Genomic DNA, 16,985 nt, shown 5'->3' on the forward strand with positions numbered 1-16,985 from the left:
GTAGACTTGTGATATTTGTTTTATCCTTTGGATGGTAATCCAACATTGCTTTGTTTATTTTGTTTCTCAAATTATTCCAGGCTTAGTCATTGGGAACTCTTGCAGTTGACTTCTGAATTCCTTTGACATCTCCACCAATTTTTTTTTTTTTAGCACTTGTTTCTTTCTGGCACTAGAAGATGCTTCAAGCTCATCTTGCATGTTTTCTGACCCAGTCCTAAAATCAGCCATTTCTCTAAGAAGCCCTGCTTCGTTTTATTGGAGGATGGTATTAAAAACCAAACTGTGGGCCGGGCACGGTGGCTCATGCCTGTAATCCCAGCACTTTGGGAGGCCAAGATGGGCGGATCACCTGAGGTTGTGAGTTCGAGACCAGCCTGACCAACATGGAGAAACCCCGTCTCTACTAAAAATACAAAACTAGCTGGGCATGGTGTCGCATGCCTGTAGTCCCAGCTATTTGGGAGGCTGAGGCAGGAGAATCACTTGAACCCACGAGGCGGAGGTTGCGGTCAGCCGAGATCGCGCCGTTGCACTCCAGCCTGGGCAACAAGAGCAAAATTCCATCTCAAAAAAAAAAAAAAAAAAAAAACAGAACTCTGAGAGCTAGATATGCTCATTGCTACTGGTGCTCCTGGTCTTTTAGATCCTCTCAGCGGACAGAGCAAGGAAATAGGTATGTATACCAACCGGTATATATACACATATTTGTAAATATTTCTACATATTTCTATTTGTAACCATATGTATCTATATTAAGCTAAACATGAGGTTATACTGGTATTGCCAACTGTAATCCACTAGTACATGGATCATGCTAGCCTCCTCCCCTGCTCATCTGCAAATTCCCACTCCAGTCGTAAGAAACCTGGCTCCACACTCCATCATCCACTTACTAAATTTAGTTCAGTGAGGATTCCTTTTTAATGTGTAATTGTAAATAGAATTTTGAGATTAAATGTGTATTCATGTATAGAAAGAATATTTTCCATTTTTATTTTCCTACTTATTTACCTACTTCGTCATTTTTAAATCATTTTTATTCATTCTTCCTTAATCATTTTTTATATATCTTGTATGAATACACATAGCTAACTATTACTCCATAAAAGATTTTTGTCCGACCTTCCTCTCTGCAAGTCCTTAGCCTTTTAGGTTCAAACCAGTCACGTAGGTTGTTTCCAGTTTTCTTCTCATAAATCATTTGATGAACATACTAGGTAATCAATTTTTATACACACAATTATTTCCTTAGGAAAAATTTCAAAAAGTGAAATTATTAAGTCTGAAAATTGGCATATTTTAAAGCCTTTGATATCTCTAAGGAAATTTCCCTCCAGAAGAGTTTTTACAATTCACATTCCCATCAGCAAGGCTCTTATGCATTGTTGACTGATCCTAGGAATCAGTCTCTTGGGGAGTTTAATTTAATTCATTATAACTTGTTCTTACGGCATAAAGATACTGAAATCTGAGCTGAAACCTCAGCTGAAACCTGAGCTGAAACCTTTGTAAGGCTGATTTAATGTTCAGAATTAAGAATCAGCTTTCAAATTAGCTTTCTTAATATTTAGCACCTGGTGTTATTTAACGGCTATTATCTTGATGAATTTCCATAATAAAACACAGCTTTTAATCTTAAATCCTAGCATGTCTCAGCCAATCTCAAAATGAGGATGGGGACAGGGACATTTTATTGATCTATTTGACTGAAGCCTCCGCAACCTTACCTTGGAGAAATGCACCACAAAATGTTTTCTTTAAAACAAATCATTCTGGGTTTGAGCCCTGGTTCAGACCTAAATTCCTAACACCACAGCTGTTAGCTTTCTCTCTAGTATGTACAATCAAAATCTTTCTCCTGATTATTTATAATGATGGAATAGTTCTGTACCTTGATAGCAGTGGTGGTTACACACATCTACACATGTGATAAAATGGCATAAAGTTATCACATACATTATATAAATGTAAATTTCCTGGTTCTGATTATTTTACTACAGTTATATAAAATGTAACCATTGGGGAAAACCCAAGCAAAAGGCATATATGTCCTCTCTGTACTATCTTTGTAATTTTCCATGAGTCTATAATTGTAGTCATGTACCACATAATAACTTTTTGGTTAATGATGGACTGCATACACAATGGTGGTCTCGTAAGATTAAACTGTATTTTTTTTCTGTACCTTTTCTATGTTCAGGCATACAAATACTTACCATTTTGTTACAAGTGCCTACAGTGTTCAGTACAGTAACATGCTGTATAGATTTATAGCCTAGTAGCAATAGACTACACAATATATAGCCTCAGCATGTAGTAGGCTATACCATCTAGGTTTGTGTAAATACAGTCTATGATGCTGGCACAACAATGAAATTGTCCAGTGACTCATTTGTCAGAATGTATCCTTGTCACTAAGTGACACATGACTGTATTTCACAATAGATATTTATTTATTTATTTATTTATTTATTTACTTTGAGACAAAGTTTTGCTCTTGTCACCCACACTGGAGTGCAATGGCTCAATCTCGGCTCACTGCAACCTCTGCCTCCTGGTTTCAAGTGATTCTCCTGCCTCAGCCTCCCGAGTAGCTGGGATTACAGGCATGCGCCACAATGGTTGGCTAATTTTGTATTTTTAGTAGAGACGGGGTTTCACCATGTTGGTCAGGCCGGTCTCTAACTCCTGACCTCAAGTAATACACCCACCTCAGCCTCCCAAAGTGCTGGGATTATAGGTATGAGCCACCATGCCCGGCCACAATAAATTTTAAAAATCTTTCTCCAAGAGTTACCTTAAGAGACTTTAATTTTTTTTTGCATAGATAATACACTCACACGGTTTCAAAAGTGTTGCCCTCTTCCCTTTCTCCACCTAACCCATACCACCATCCCGCTTCTATTGCTTCCCCTATCTTCTTTTCTTCTATATTTTTCTGGTGTTTTTTTGTATAAATATAGGCAAATATGAATATATTCTTATTTTTCCCACCTTTCACACACAAAGGGTATGTGTTAATTTGGGTCCTCTGAAAAGCTGTTGTCAAGACAGACTTAAATGTGAGAATAATTATCAGAATTGGTATTATTGGGTCAAAAGGAAAATATATTTGAAATTAATAATAATACTTCTAAAATTTTTCTCCACAGGAATTGTACTATTTTGCACTCTCACCAACAAAGTGTGAGATTGCAGTAGCTCCTCATCTTGCCAAAAGAGTGTGCCATGAAACTTTTGAATTTTGTCAATCTGCTGTGAGAAAAAAAGGTGTGATTTTAATTTGCATCTATCTTATAAGTTTTACCATCTTTTCATGTCTTTAGGGGTCATTAGTATTTCTTTTTCTGTGGACTGTTTATGTCATTTCCCAATTTTTCTGTTGGATCATTGGGTACTCTTTACATATAAGGCAAATCAGTGTTTTGTCTAATAAGGTTTGCAACTTTTTCAGGTTGTAGTTTGTCTTTTGGCTTTGCTTATAGTGTGTTATACTATGCAAAACACACTATATTTATTCTATGTAGTAGAATAAATTAATCCTTTATTTTATGGTTTCATTGTCTTAACTAGAAAGTCTTTCCTCTCAATAAGGTTCTAAAAGAATCATTCCATGTATTCTTCTACTATTTTCATGTATGCACTATTTATATATGATTTTTTCAAATTAAATCCTGTATTAATTTGAAGTTAACCCAAGTATATGATACAACCTATGAATTTGCCTATCTTTTTCAAGAAGGCTAGCCAGTTGTCCTAAAACCACTTATTCAAAAGATACATGTTTATTCTACTGATTTGAGATGCTACCTCTCTCGTATACTAACACATACATGCTCTATTCCTGGATATTTTGTTCTGCTCTGTTTGTCTGTCAGTTTATGCATAAGTACCATACTGTTTTAATTATTAAGACTATATAGTCTCTTATTAACTGACAGCACTAATCTCAGTGCTATCATAGTCCTTTCTTTTAAGAGTTTTCCTGGATATTTTTGCTTACCTTCAATCATAAATTTAGAATCAGCTTGTCTAATTGGGCCCCCTAACCAGAGAAATCTATTGGCATTTTTGTTGGGATCACATTAGTTTATAAATTACCTTGGGAAGAATTGTTGAGTCTTTCTATCCCTGAGAATATGGTATATCTATTTGTTCAAGATTGCATTTATGGCCAGGCATGGTGGCTCATGCCTGTAATCCCAGCACTTTGGGAGGCCGAGGCAGGCGGATCACCTGAGGTCAGGAGTTCAAGACCAGCCTGGCCAACATGGTGAAACCCTATTTTGTATTTTGTAAAAATACAAAAATTAGCCAGGTGTGGTGTTGGGTGCCTGTAATCCCAGCTACTAGGGAGGCTGAGGCAGGAAAATCACTTGAACCTGGGAGGCGAAGTTGCAGTGAACCAAGACTGCGCCACTGCACTCCAGCCTGGGTGACAGAGCAAGATTCTGTCTCCAAAGAAAGGATTGCATTTATACATTTGAAAATGATTTACCTTTTTTCTCAAAAAGGTTTTACATATTTTGTTTCTGGGTATTTATTCCTTGTGTTGCTATTGTAAAGGGGATCTTCTCCTCCAATATATCTTCTAATTGTCATTTGTATACACAAAAGTCTTTTATTTCTGCAAATTAATTTTTATATTCTGCTACCTGACTGAATTCTCTCTCTCTCTCCCTCTCTCTCTCTCTCCCCCACCTACTAGTAGTAGTAAATTTTAGTTGATTACCTTGGGTTTTTCAGGAATACAGTCATACCACGTTCCAATAGTGACGGTTTTACTTTCATTTTACCATTTTTTAATGCTTTCAATGTCTTCCTGTTTTCCAGTTGTGTTGCTCACTCCACTCTCTACCAAACAAAGGCAATGAAGAGCAAGATAAGCAGGTAGCGGGGCCAGAAGAAGTCTTTAGTGAGAGTGTTCCTTAGGTTTGTGTTTTGTCATAGCTTTTCTTCTATTATAGCCACCAACGTACGCCAGGCACAGTGCTAAACTTAATTTACAACATCCCATTTAATCCTACAAGCATTCTGTGAAGTTGATATTACTATTGGCTCCATTTTACAGATTTTTTAAAAAGTCTGAAATGCAGAAAGGGAAAAAAATTGCCCAAGGTCACAAAAAAGTTGTAAAAGTAAGATTCAAATCTAGGTCTAATTCCAAAGAAACCACTCAACTACCATGCTAGTTGCATACACCCCAGAATAGCATAAGGTGCCCTTTGCTGTAACTTCCCAGAAAAGAAGGACTCTGGTCTTGCTGAGGCCCATATTTGAGCCGTAGTCTGTGGTTTTGGCCGGATCCAGATTCAAGCTTCTTAAACAGCTTGCATGGGATAGCCCTACAATATCTCTGAATGTGTTTCCCATTGCCCATAACCTCTGAAAGAGAATGAGCTCTGGGAGTGCAGAGTCTAATTTTGTCTTTGAACTTGTCATTTGTAGCCATGTCCAGTGAAATAATGTAGTATGCGCATGAGCAGAGGAGATAGATGCAATATGTCTGTCACCATTCAAATATAGCATTTGCAATGCCCCATGAACACAGAATTCTGGTGGACCAATGTCTGAGTTCAGCAAGACTCAAAGTGAGTACAAGGTAAGCATGTTATGGAAGCCACTGACTTCCATAGTGTCGGTAGATGTGCATGCATCCAGAATATGAATTCTGTAATGTTAGTGATACCGCATGAAAGTGAAGTGCTCTGATATTTACATTTAAAACTAACAATGGGGGCAGCCAAGATGGCCGAATAGGAACAGCTCTGGTCTACAGCTCCCAGCGTGAGCGACGCAGAAGACGGGTGATTTCTGCATTTCCATCTGAGGTACCGGGTTCATCTCACTAGGGAGTGCCAGACAGTGGGCGCAGGACAGTGGGTGCAGTGCACTGTGCGCTAGCCAAAGCAGGGCGAGGTATTGCCTCACTCGGGAAGCGCAAGGGGTCAGGGAGTTCCCTTTCTGAGTCAAAGAAAGGGGTGACAGACGGCACCTGGAAATTCGGGTCACTCCCACCCTAATACTGTGCCTTTCCGACGGGCTTAAAAAATGGCACACCAGGAGATTATATCCCGCACATGGCTTGGAGGGTCCTACGCCCACGGAGTCTCGCTGATTGCTAGCACAGCAGTCTGAGATCAAACTGCAAGGCAGCAGCGAGGCTGGGGGAGGGGCGCCCGCCATTGCCCAGGCTTGCTTAGGTAAACAAAGCAGCCGGGAAGCTCGAACTGGGTGGAGCCCACCACAGCTCAAGGAGGCCCGCCTGCCTCTGTAGGCTCCACCTCTTGGGGAAGGGCACAGACAAACAAAAAGTTAGCAGTAACCTCTGCAGACTTAAATGTCCTTGTCTGACAGCTTTGAAGACAGCAGTTGTTCTCCCAGCATGCAGCTGGAGATCTGAGAACGGGCAGACTGCCTCCTCAAGTGGGTCCCTGACCCCTGACCCCCGAGCAGCCTAACTGGGAGACACCCCCCAGTAGGGGCAGACTGACACCTCACATGGCCAGGTACTCCTCTGAGACAAAACTTCCAGAGGAACGATCAGACAGCAGCATTCGCGGTTCACGAAAATCCACTGATCTGCAGCCACCGCTGCTGATACACAGGCAAACAGGGTCTGGAGTGGACCTCTAGCAAACTCCAACAGACCTGCAGCTGAGGGTCCTGTCTGTTAGAAGGAAAACTAACGAACAGCAAGGACATCCACACCGAAAACCCATCTGTACATCACCATCATCAAAGACCAAAAGTAGATAAAACCGCAAAGATGGGGAAAAAAACAGCAGAAAAACTGGAAACTCTAAAAAGCAGAGCACCTCTCCTCCTCCAAAGGAATGCAGCTCCTCACCAGCAACGGAACAAAGCTGGATGGAGAATGACTTTGACAAGTTGAGAGAAGAAGGCTTCAGACGATCAAACTACTCCGAGCTACAGAAGGAAATTCAAACCAAAGGCAAAGAAGTTGAAAACTTTGAAAAAAATTTAGACGAATGTATAACTAGAATAACCAATACAGAGAAGTGCTTAAAGGAGCTGATGGAACTGAAAGCCAAGGCTCGAGAACTACGTGAAGAATGCAGAAGCCTCAGGAGCCGATGAGACCAACTGGAAGAAAAGGTATCAGTGATGGAAGATGAAATGAATGAAATGAAGTGAGAAGGGAAGTTTAGAGAAAAAAGAATAAAAAGAAACGAATAAGGCCTCCAAGAAATATGGGACTATGTGAAAAGACCAAATCTATGTCTGATTGGTGTACCTGAAAGTGATGCGGAGAATGGAACCAAGTTGGAAAACACTCTGCAAGATATTATCCAGAACTTCCCCAATCTAGCAAGGCAGGCCAACATTCAGATTCAGGAAATACAGAGAACGCCACAAAGATACTCTTCAAGAAGAGCAACTCTAAGACATATAATTGTCAGATTCACCAAAGTTGAAATGAAGGAAAAAATGTTAAGGGCAGCCAGAGAGAAAGGTCGGGTTACCCACAAAGGGAAGCCCATCAGACTAACAGTGGATCTCTCAGCAGAAACTCTACAAGCCAGAAGAGAGTGGGGGCCAATATTCAACATGCTTAAAGAAAAGAATTTTCAACCCAGAATTTCATATCCAGCCAAACTAAGCTTCATAAGTGAAGAAGAAATAAAATACTTTACAGACAAGCAAATGCTGAGAGATTTTGTCACCACCAGGCCTGCCCTAAAAGAGCTCCTGAAGGAAGCACTAAACATGGAAAGGAACAACCGGTACCAGCCACTGCAAAATCATGCCAAATTGTAAAGACCATCGATGCTAGGAAGAAACTGCATCAACTAACGAGCAAAATAACCAGCTAACATCATAACAACAGGTTCAAATTCACACATAACAATATTAACTTTAAATGTAAATGGACTAAATGCTCCAATTAAAAGACACAGACTGGCAAATTGGATAAAGAGTCAAGACCCATCAGTGTGCTGTATTCAGGAAACCCATCTCACATGCAGAGACACATATAGGCTCAAAATAAAAGGATGGAGGAAGATCTACCAAGCAGATGGAAAACAAAAAAAGGCAGGGGTTGCAATCCTAGTCTCTGATAAAACAGACTTTAAACCAACAAAGATCCAAAGAGACAAAGAAGACCATTACATAATGGGAAAGGGATCAATTCAACAAGAAGAGCTAACTATCCTAAATATACATGCACCCAATACAGGAGCACCCAGATTCATAAAGCAAGTCCTGAGTGACCTACAAAGAGACTTAGACTCCCACACAATAATAATGGGAGACTTTAACACCCCACTGTCAACATTAGACAGATCAACGGGACAGAAAGTTAACAAGGATGTCCAGGAATTGAACTCAGCTCTGCACCAAGCGGACCTAATAGACATCTACAGAACTCTCCACACCAAATCAACAGAATATACATTTTTTTCAACATCACACCACACCTATTCCAAAATTGACCACATACTTGGAAGTAAAGCTCTCCTCAGCAAATGTAAAAGAACAGAAATTATAACAAACTGTCTCTCAGACCACAGTGCAATCAAACTAGAACTCACGATTAAGAAACTCACTCAAAACTGCTCAACTACATGGGAACTGAACAACCTGCTCCTGAATGACTACTGGGTACATAACGAAATGAAGGCAGAAATAAAGATGTTCTTTGAAACCAACGAGAACAAAGACACAACATACCAGAATCTCTGGGACACATTTAAAGCAGTGTGTAGAGGGAAATTTATAGCACTAAATGCCCACAAGAGATAGCAGGAAAGATCCAAAATGGACACCCTAACATCACAATTAAAAGAACTAGAAAAGCAAGAGCAAACACATTCAAAAGCTAGCAGAAGGCAAGAAATAATGAAAATCAGAGCAGAACTGAAGGAAATAGAGACACAAAAAACCCTTCAAAAAATTAATGAATCCAGGAGCTGGTTTTTTGAAAGGATCAACAAAACTGATAGACCGCTAGCAAGACTAATAAAGAAGAAAAGAGAGAAGAATCAAATACACGCAATAAAAAATGATAAAGGCGATATCACCACTGATCCCACAGAAATACAAACTACCATCAGAGAATACTACAAACACCTCTATGCAAATAAACTAGAAAATCTAGAAGAAATGAATAAATTCCTCGACACATACACCCTCCCAAGGCTAAACCAGGAAGAAGTTGACTCTCTGAATAGAGCAATAACAGGCTCTGAAATTGTGGCAATAATCAATAGTTTACCAACCAAAAAGAGTCCAGGACCAGATGGATTCACAGCCGAATTCTACCAGAGGTACAAGGAGGAACTGGTACCATTCCTTCTGAAACTATTCCAATCAATGGAAAAAGAGGGAATCCTCCCTAATTCATTTTATGAGGCCAGCATCATCCTGATACCAAAGCCGGGCAGAGACACAACCAAAAAAGAGAATTTTAGACCAATATCCTTGATGAACATTGATGCAAAAATCCTCAATAAAATACTGGCAAACCGAATCCAGCAGCACATCAAAAAGCTTATCCACCATGATCAAGTGGGCTTCATCCCTGGGATGCAAGGCTGGTTCAATATATGCAAATCAATAAATGTAATCCAGCAGATAAACAGAACCAACGACAAAAACCACATGATTATCTCAATAGATGCAGAAAAGGCCTTTGACAAAATTCAACAACCCTTCGTGCTAAAAACTCTCAATAAATTAGGTATTGATGGGACGTATCTCAAAATAATAAGAGCTATCTATGACAAACCCACAGCCAATATCATACTGAATGGGCAAAAACTGGAAGCATTCCCTTTGAAAACTGGCACAAGACAGGGATGCCCTCTCTCACCATTCCTATTCAACATAGTGTTGGAAGTGCTGGCCAGGGCAATTAGGCAGGAGAAGGAAATAAAGGGTATTCAATTAGGAAAAGAGGAAGTCAAATTGTCCCTGTTTGCAGATGACATGATTGTATATCTAGAAAACCCCATTGTCTCAGCCCAAAATCTCCTTAAGCTGATAAGCAACTTCAGCAATGTCTCACGATACAAAATCAATGTACAAAAATCACAAGCATTCTTGTACACTAATAACAGACAAACAGAGAGCCAAACCATGAGTTAACTCCCATTCACAATTGCTTCAAAGAGAATGAAATACCTAGGAATCTAACTTACAAGGGACGTGAAGGACCTCTTCAAGGAGAACTACAAACCACTGCTCAATGAAATAAAAGGGGATACAAACAAATGGAAGAACATTCCATGCTCACGGGTAGGAAGAATCAATATCGTGAAAATGGCCATACTGCCCAAGGTAATTCATAGATTCAATGCCATCCCCATCAAGCTACCAATGACTTTCTTCACAGAATTGGAAAAAACTACTTTAAAGTTCATGTGGAACCAAAAAAGAGCCCGCATCGCCAAGTCAATCCTAAGCCAAAAGAACAAAGCTGGAGGCATCACACTACCTGACTTCAAACTATACTACAAGGCTACAGTAAGCAAAACAGCATGGTACTGGTACCAAAACAGAGATATAGATCAATGGAACAGAACAGAGCCCTCAGAAATAATGCCGCATATCTACAACTACCTGATCTTTGACAAACCTGAGAAAAACAAGCAATGGGGAAAGGATTCCCTATTTAATAAATGGTGCTAGGAAAACTGGCTAGCCATATGTAGAAAGCTGAAACTGGATCCCTTCCTTACACCTTATACCAAAATTAATTCGAGATGGATTAAAGACTTACATGTTAGACCTAAAACCATAAAAACCCTAGAAGAAAACCTAGGCAGTACCATTCAAGACATAGGCATGGGCAAGGACTTCATGTCTAAAACACCAAAAGCAATGGCAACAAAAGCCAAAATTGACAAATGGGATCTAATTAAACTAAAGAGCTTCTGCACAGCAAAAGAAACTACCATCAGAGTGAACAGGCAACCTACAAAATGGGAGAAAATTTTTGCAACCTACTCATCTGACAAAGGGCTAATATCCAGAATTTACAATGAACTCAAACAAATTTACAAGAAAAAAAACAAACAACCCCATCAAAAAGTGGGTGAAGGACATGAACAGACACTTCTCAAAAGAAGACATTTATGCATCCAAAAAACACATGAAAAAATGCTCACCATCACTGACCATCACAGAAATGCAAATCAAAACCACGAGATACCATCTCACACCAGTTAGAATGGCAATCATTAAAAAGTCAGGAAACAACAGGTGCTGGAGAGGATGTGGAGAAATAGGAACACTTTTACACTGTTGGTGGGACTGTAAACTAGTTCAACCATTGTGGAAGTCAGTGTGGTGATTCCTCAGGGATCTAGAACTAGAAATACCATTTGACCCAGCCATCCCATTACTGGGTATATACCCAAAGGACTATAAATCATGCTGCTATAAAGACACATGCACACGTATGTTTATTGCGGCACTATTCACAATAGCAAAGACTCGGAACCAACCCAAATGTCCAACAATGATAGACTGGATTAAGAAAATGTGGCACATATACACCATGGAATACTATGCAGCCATAAAAAATGATGAGTTCATGTCCTTTGTAGAGACATGGATGAAATTGGAAATCATCATTCTCAGTAAACTATCGCAAGAACAAAAAACCAAACACCACATATTCTCACTCATAGGTGGGAATTGAACAATGAGATCACATGGACACAGGAAGGGGAGCATCACACTCTGAGGACTGTTGTGGGGTAGGGGGAGGGGAGAGGGATAGCATTAGGAGATATACCTAATGCTAAATGACGAGTTAACGGGTGCAGCGCACCAGCATGGCACATGTATACATATGTAACTAACCTGCACATTGTGCACATGTACCCTAAAACTTAACGTATAATAATAATAAAATTAAAAAAAATCAAACAGCACAAAAGAGTATGAGTAGGGCTCTCTCCCTACCATGCCATACCCTGACCACCAGTCTCTAATAGCAACCAACCACAAAGTCTTTAAAAAATTCTAGTAAGTGTCCCATATATGTTCTACATCTTTTTCCCCTTACCAAGTCTCAGAGATTTGAGAAGGTACTTCATCTTTCTTCATAGCATTTATCACTCCCTGACACTACGGTATTTATCCATTTATTTATCATCTGCTCTCTTTCTATAATGTAAGCTCTATATCAGTATGTTCTTTTCTGTACTCCTAGTATCAAGAATAGTGTCTGGCATACAGAAGGGCTCAAAATTTGTTGGATGAATGAATAAATCATACCCCATCTATTAAAAAGAAACTGACAATGTGCAATATAAAGATGAATAGTAAAATTCATGCCGATTATTTAAAGTTTCAATTTTCCTTTATTTAGAACAACATTAAATAACAAAAAACATCAGAAGTTGAGAGAGGAGAGAGACCAAAGTAAAAAGGGAAAAGAATTATATTTTAATACTCTTAATGGCATTTTTTCCCTACTTTTTGAACAAAAGGCCTACATTTTCATTTTACAAGCACCACATATTCTACAGCTAGTCCTGTTTTTAACAAGCCTCCCAGAGATTCTGACGTAAGGGCAGGATTGAGAACCACTGGAGCAGATTACTTTTTTTTTTTTTTTTTTTTTTGACAAGGAGTTTCACTCTGTCACCCAGGCTGGAGTGCAGTGGCGCGATCACGGCTCACTGCAGCCTCTACCTCCTGGGCTGAAGCAATCCTCCCACCTCAGCCTCCTGTGTAGCTGGGACTACAGGCGCTCGCCACTACACCCGGCTGATTTTTGTAATTTTTGTAAAGACCAGTTTTCGCCATGTTGCCCAGGCTAGTCTTGACCTTCTGGGCTGAATCACGTCTCCCACCTCGGCCTCACAAAGTGTTAGGCTTTCAGGCGTGAGCCCCCGCGTTTGGCCCAGGACCCCTGGCGGGGCCGAGACGTCGCAGGACTAGGAGTATTGGGTGGGGGCGTGCTGCCCTCTAGTGTCTCTGGCTGCCATCTACCGCTACTCGCCACGCTTCTGCACCGGTCGGTAACCGGCTGTGTGAGCTCCGGTGGTTTTGCTGCCTGACACTACTCTGGGGCTGCCTGCCCAACTTCTTGGAAATTCTAGCTCTTGGGCATTAACAAAGGTGCTCACCTGTAAAAGTGTTGCCGCTGAGTCGCAGCAACTATGCACCTCTGTCCCCGGCACCTTGGTATATTTGAGATGTTCACTAGTATTTTCTGAGTATGAGACACAGCAAAGCTCTTTCATAAGGCTTGTGTGGAGGGACAAGTCTCACACCAGTGGCATGTCAGTCACATGTTTCTTTACAAGGCGATAGGACCCATGGGTACGTATGAATTGGTAGCCATGAACAGTTCCTTGAAGAAATTCTATTGCCATCATTGTGGCTCTGCAGCATTATAATGAAAGCAGGGTCTGGCTTAAAGCAAGTTTTCTAGAAACAAATGAAGAAGAATCCTTGATAGTTGTGCAGCCCTCCAGTGTCCACAGAGGCTTTTCGTGTACTTCATCTCCCTCGTTTGCTGTTCGCTCTCAACCACGAGGCAGTAAGGGCAAATGTGATGATCCATGCCCCATCGTGAGAAATGCCAGGCTTAGCTGTGATCATTACATGAATGCGCCCTTGTTCAGGAAGACACTGATCCCACTGTCCTGTCCGCACAAGCACCCTTCATCAATGAGTCCCAAACCAGTAAATAAACCTATGCTAACGGCCTACCCTGCAAAAAGACATGAGACTATTTTTGGCTCAGCCCTTGGCTGAGCTCTGAGGCAGAGGAGCAAAGGCCAGGCAAGTTGCTGGAGAGGAGTTTGCAGCAGATGGTTTTAATGATTTGGTGGGAGGGCAGTGGTTGTGGGTTATCTGTGAGGTAAGTAGTGCACCGGCAGGAGCAGGTGCAGGATTTGCAGAACATGGTGATTCTGCTGGGGGCAAGAGGTCAGGCTAGCGGGTGATAGAACTGTTACAGCCACATAGAGGGCAGCAGCAGCTGCAGGGAGCCGGAGCTGTTTGGATGGGTAATATGGTGCTCTGCTCACCTCTTTTTCAACTTATTGGCAAGGAAGAGGGTCCCACTTTAGGATTCTGGGGATGGCTGAACACCCTACACCCAACACTGGACAGAAGAGATTGACAGCATTTTACTACTCACATGTACATTCACCACTCACAGAAGGAGGACTCCGCACACTATGCAGGGCCGCATGAGGTTGCACTCAGAAGTAGAGTGAAAAAACAGGGGCCATAGGAGACAGGTTTTATAATAACATGATGAGGTGTTGGTGCCTCAGGGAGGATGTGATTGGCTTGTTTGAATAATTCTATGGATTGGGTACAGCTGGTCCAGCTGATAGAGAAACTAGTGAGTGGGGGTGAACATAACTGGGCAGAGCTGGTGAACTCATGGTTAGGCCTTTGGAGTCCTTTAAGGTTCTAAGATATCAAGGCAGCATGTTTTAGGCCTAATAATACTTACAGGGCAGCTCAGTGACAGCAGCAAGATGGCTGATTAGAAACACCTGGCATTTGTGTCCACTACAAAAAGGAACAAGGCAATGAATAAACAGCTAAGATTTGACTGGAGTATTGAGGGGAGAGCGGTGAAGTGCAGTGGGGGAGTGGAGATGTGCCTGTGGTGACGGGAGCAGTGAGGAGGCACCCAGCCTCTGAAGCCCCACCTCCCTCGCCAGATTGGATTAGCCTAGAATCAGGTAGGACTTACCTTTGTGGGGAAAACGTAAGCAGAAGATCCTCGCCAGTGTCCGCTGCCACTGCAAACACCCACAGTCCTTACTACAGGAGAATCCCACAGTCCTCACAAGTCCTGAGCCCAGTATAGAGAGCTGCCTAATATTCATACAGCTACATTGCCCTGCATTAGAAGAGCAAGATGTGTACTGCCTATCCCCCGCCAATCCCCTGTGAGCCAAGCTGCTGCAGCGTGGTGCCATCTTGAGACAAAAGCCACCTCTGAAGTGTACCCTGCTCTGGGGGCCAGTAGCCACTGCACCTCCCTAGCACTGTGGCTCCATCTTCATTATGTCAAGCCCACAAGGGTTGCTGAATGCCGCAATCCCAGGTGCATGGAACCTGGGACCAGGATCAGCTGTGACTTGGGTCCTGCACAGCAGGGAAAGCAACCCCTGCTGCCTATACTTCCAGCCAGAGGAACAGTCTGCCAGTTCACCCAGGGCAAACCCACTCCTAAGCTGGTGAACCCGCCCTTAAGCTAGCCAAGCCACTGTGTGTCCTGCCCCAAGCAGGAGATGTCCGCAAACCACCAAACAACTGATATGCCCCCAGGCTGGTGGAGTAGCTACACGTCCACACCCAGAGCCTGAGAAACAGGCCCCATGTCCGTTACCCTGTTCCTGCCCAAGGCTCCATGCCTGCTATCAAGGTCTGAGAAACATCCCTGCAGGGCTACTCTTGGCAAAGATGCACCCAGGCCAGCTGAGCAGCCTTGTGCCTATGCTCCTGGCCTGATGAATAGCCCCATGGGAGACTCAGCAAACATATCCCCAAGCCAGCCAAGCAGACTTGCGATGTCATCTTGGACCTGAGAAATAGCCCTGTGGGCTGCCCTCAGCAGACATACACCAAAACCAGCTAAGAAACAATATGGCTATGTCCCAGTCCTGAGAAATAGCCCATGGACCACCCCTGCCAGGTACACCCCAAGGCAGACTGAGCAACCACACATGTTCTCCTAACCAGAGTAATAGCCCTATGGCCCTAACCCCAGCAAGCCAGACCCCAAACTGGCCAACACACCATGTGCATATATATGCACCACTAACCTGAGAAACAGCTCAGCAAGTTTACCCCCAGCAAAGGAGCACCACCACTTCCATAAACTATTACAGCCTAGCCCACTGAGACACATGCAAACATCACTAGCATGGATTACAACTGACGAAACTATATAGAGACTACACTTTTGCATCCACCTAGAACCAAAGCCAATACACTTCACCAAACCAACACCCCAAGACCCATCCATATGAATAAGCCTTTCCCTATGAAATCTAACCCATAAAATGAGAAAAGGTGACTGTTCCACCAGATTCATAGAACTCAACATAGGGACACATCAAACATGAAAAAGCAAGCAAATATGAAATCTCCAAAGGAGATTATCACTGTTTGCACATGACATATTATACACAGAAAACCCCAAACTATACCCTGCCAAAAATTTTAGAGATGATAAACACATTCAGCAAAGTTGCAGGATACAAAATCAACATACAAAATCAGTAGCATTTCTATATGTGAACACCAAACTAGCTGAAAAAGAAATCAGGAGGCCGCGCGCGGTGGCTCACGCCTGTAATCCCAGCACTTTGGGAGGCCGAGGCGGGCGGATCACGAGGTCAGGAGATCGAGACCATCCTGGCTAACACAGTGAAACCCCGTCTCTACTAAAAAATACAAAAAATTAGCCGGGCGTGGTGGCGGGCGCCTGTAGTCCCAGCTACGCGGGAGGCTGAGGCAGGAGAATGGCGTGAACCCGGGAGGCGGAGCTTACAGTGAGCCGAGATCGCGCCACTGCACTCCAGCCTGGGCGACAGAGCGAGACTCCGTATCAAAAAAAAAAAAAAAAGAAATCAGGAAAGCAATCCCATTTACAAAAGCTACAAAAAAAAAAAAAAAACTAGAAATAAATTTAACCAAAGAAGTGTAGGATCTATGAAAAACACTGATGGGCAGGGTGCAGTGGCTCACGCCTGTAATCCCAGCACTTTGGGAGACCGAAGTGGGTGGCTCATGAGGTCAGGAGTTCGAGACCAGCCTGGCCAACATGGTGAAACGCTGTCTCTGCTAAAAACACAAAAAGTGCCTAAGTGTGGTGGCGGGTGCCTGTAATCCCAGCTACTCAGGAAGCTGAGGCAGGAGAATTGCTTGAACCTGGGGGTCGAGGTTGCAGTGAGCCAAGTCACGCCACTGCACTGCAGCCTGGGTGATAGAGCAAGACTCCATGTCAAAAAAAAAAAGAAAAG

The 16,985-nt window shown here is 42.3% G+C and overlaps 1 long non-coding RNA gene across 2 annotated transcripts in view; it reads right to left on the bottom strand.

The window, feature by feature from the left end:
* Positions 1–16,985, bottom strand: part of LOC134756855 (uncharacterized) — an 88,224-nt gene that overhangs the window by 15,771 nt on the left and 55,468 nt on the right. The window contains exon 3 of one of the 2 annotated variants that reach the window (XR_010130169.1): positions 4,736–4,857. The exons of the other annotated variant lie outside the window; for it this stretch is intronic. This is a non-coding gene — a long non-coding RNA (uncharacterized lncRNA). The remainder of the gene's footprint in view (positions 1–4,735; positions 4,858–16,985) is intronic. 2 annotated transcript variants of the gene reach the window in all.

The sequence above is a fragment of the Gorilla gorilla genome, chromosome 13 (assembly GCF_029281585.2).
Source record: "Gorilla gorilla gorilla isolate KB3781 chromosome 13, NHGRI_mGorGor1-v2.1_pri, whole genome shotgun sequence".
NCBI lineage: Eukaryota > Metazoa > Chordata > Mammalia > Primates > Hominidae > Gorilla > Gorilla gorilla.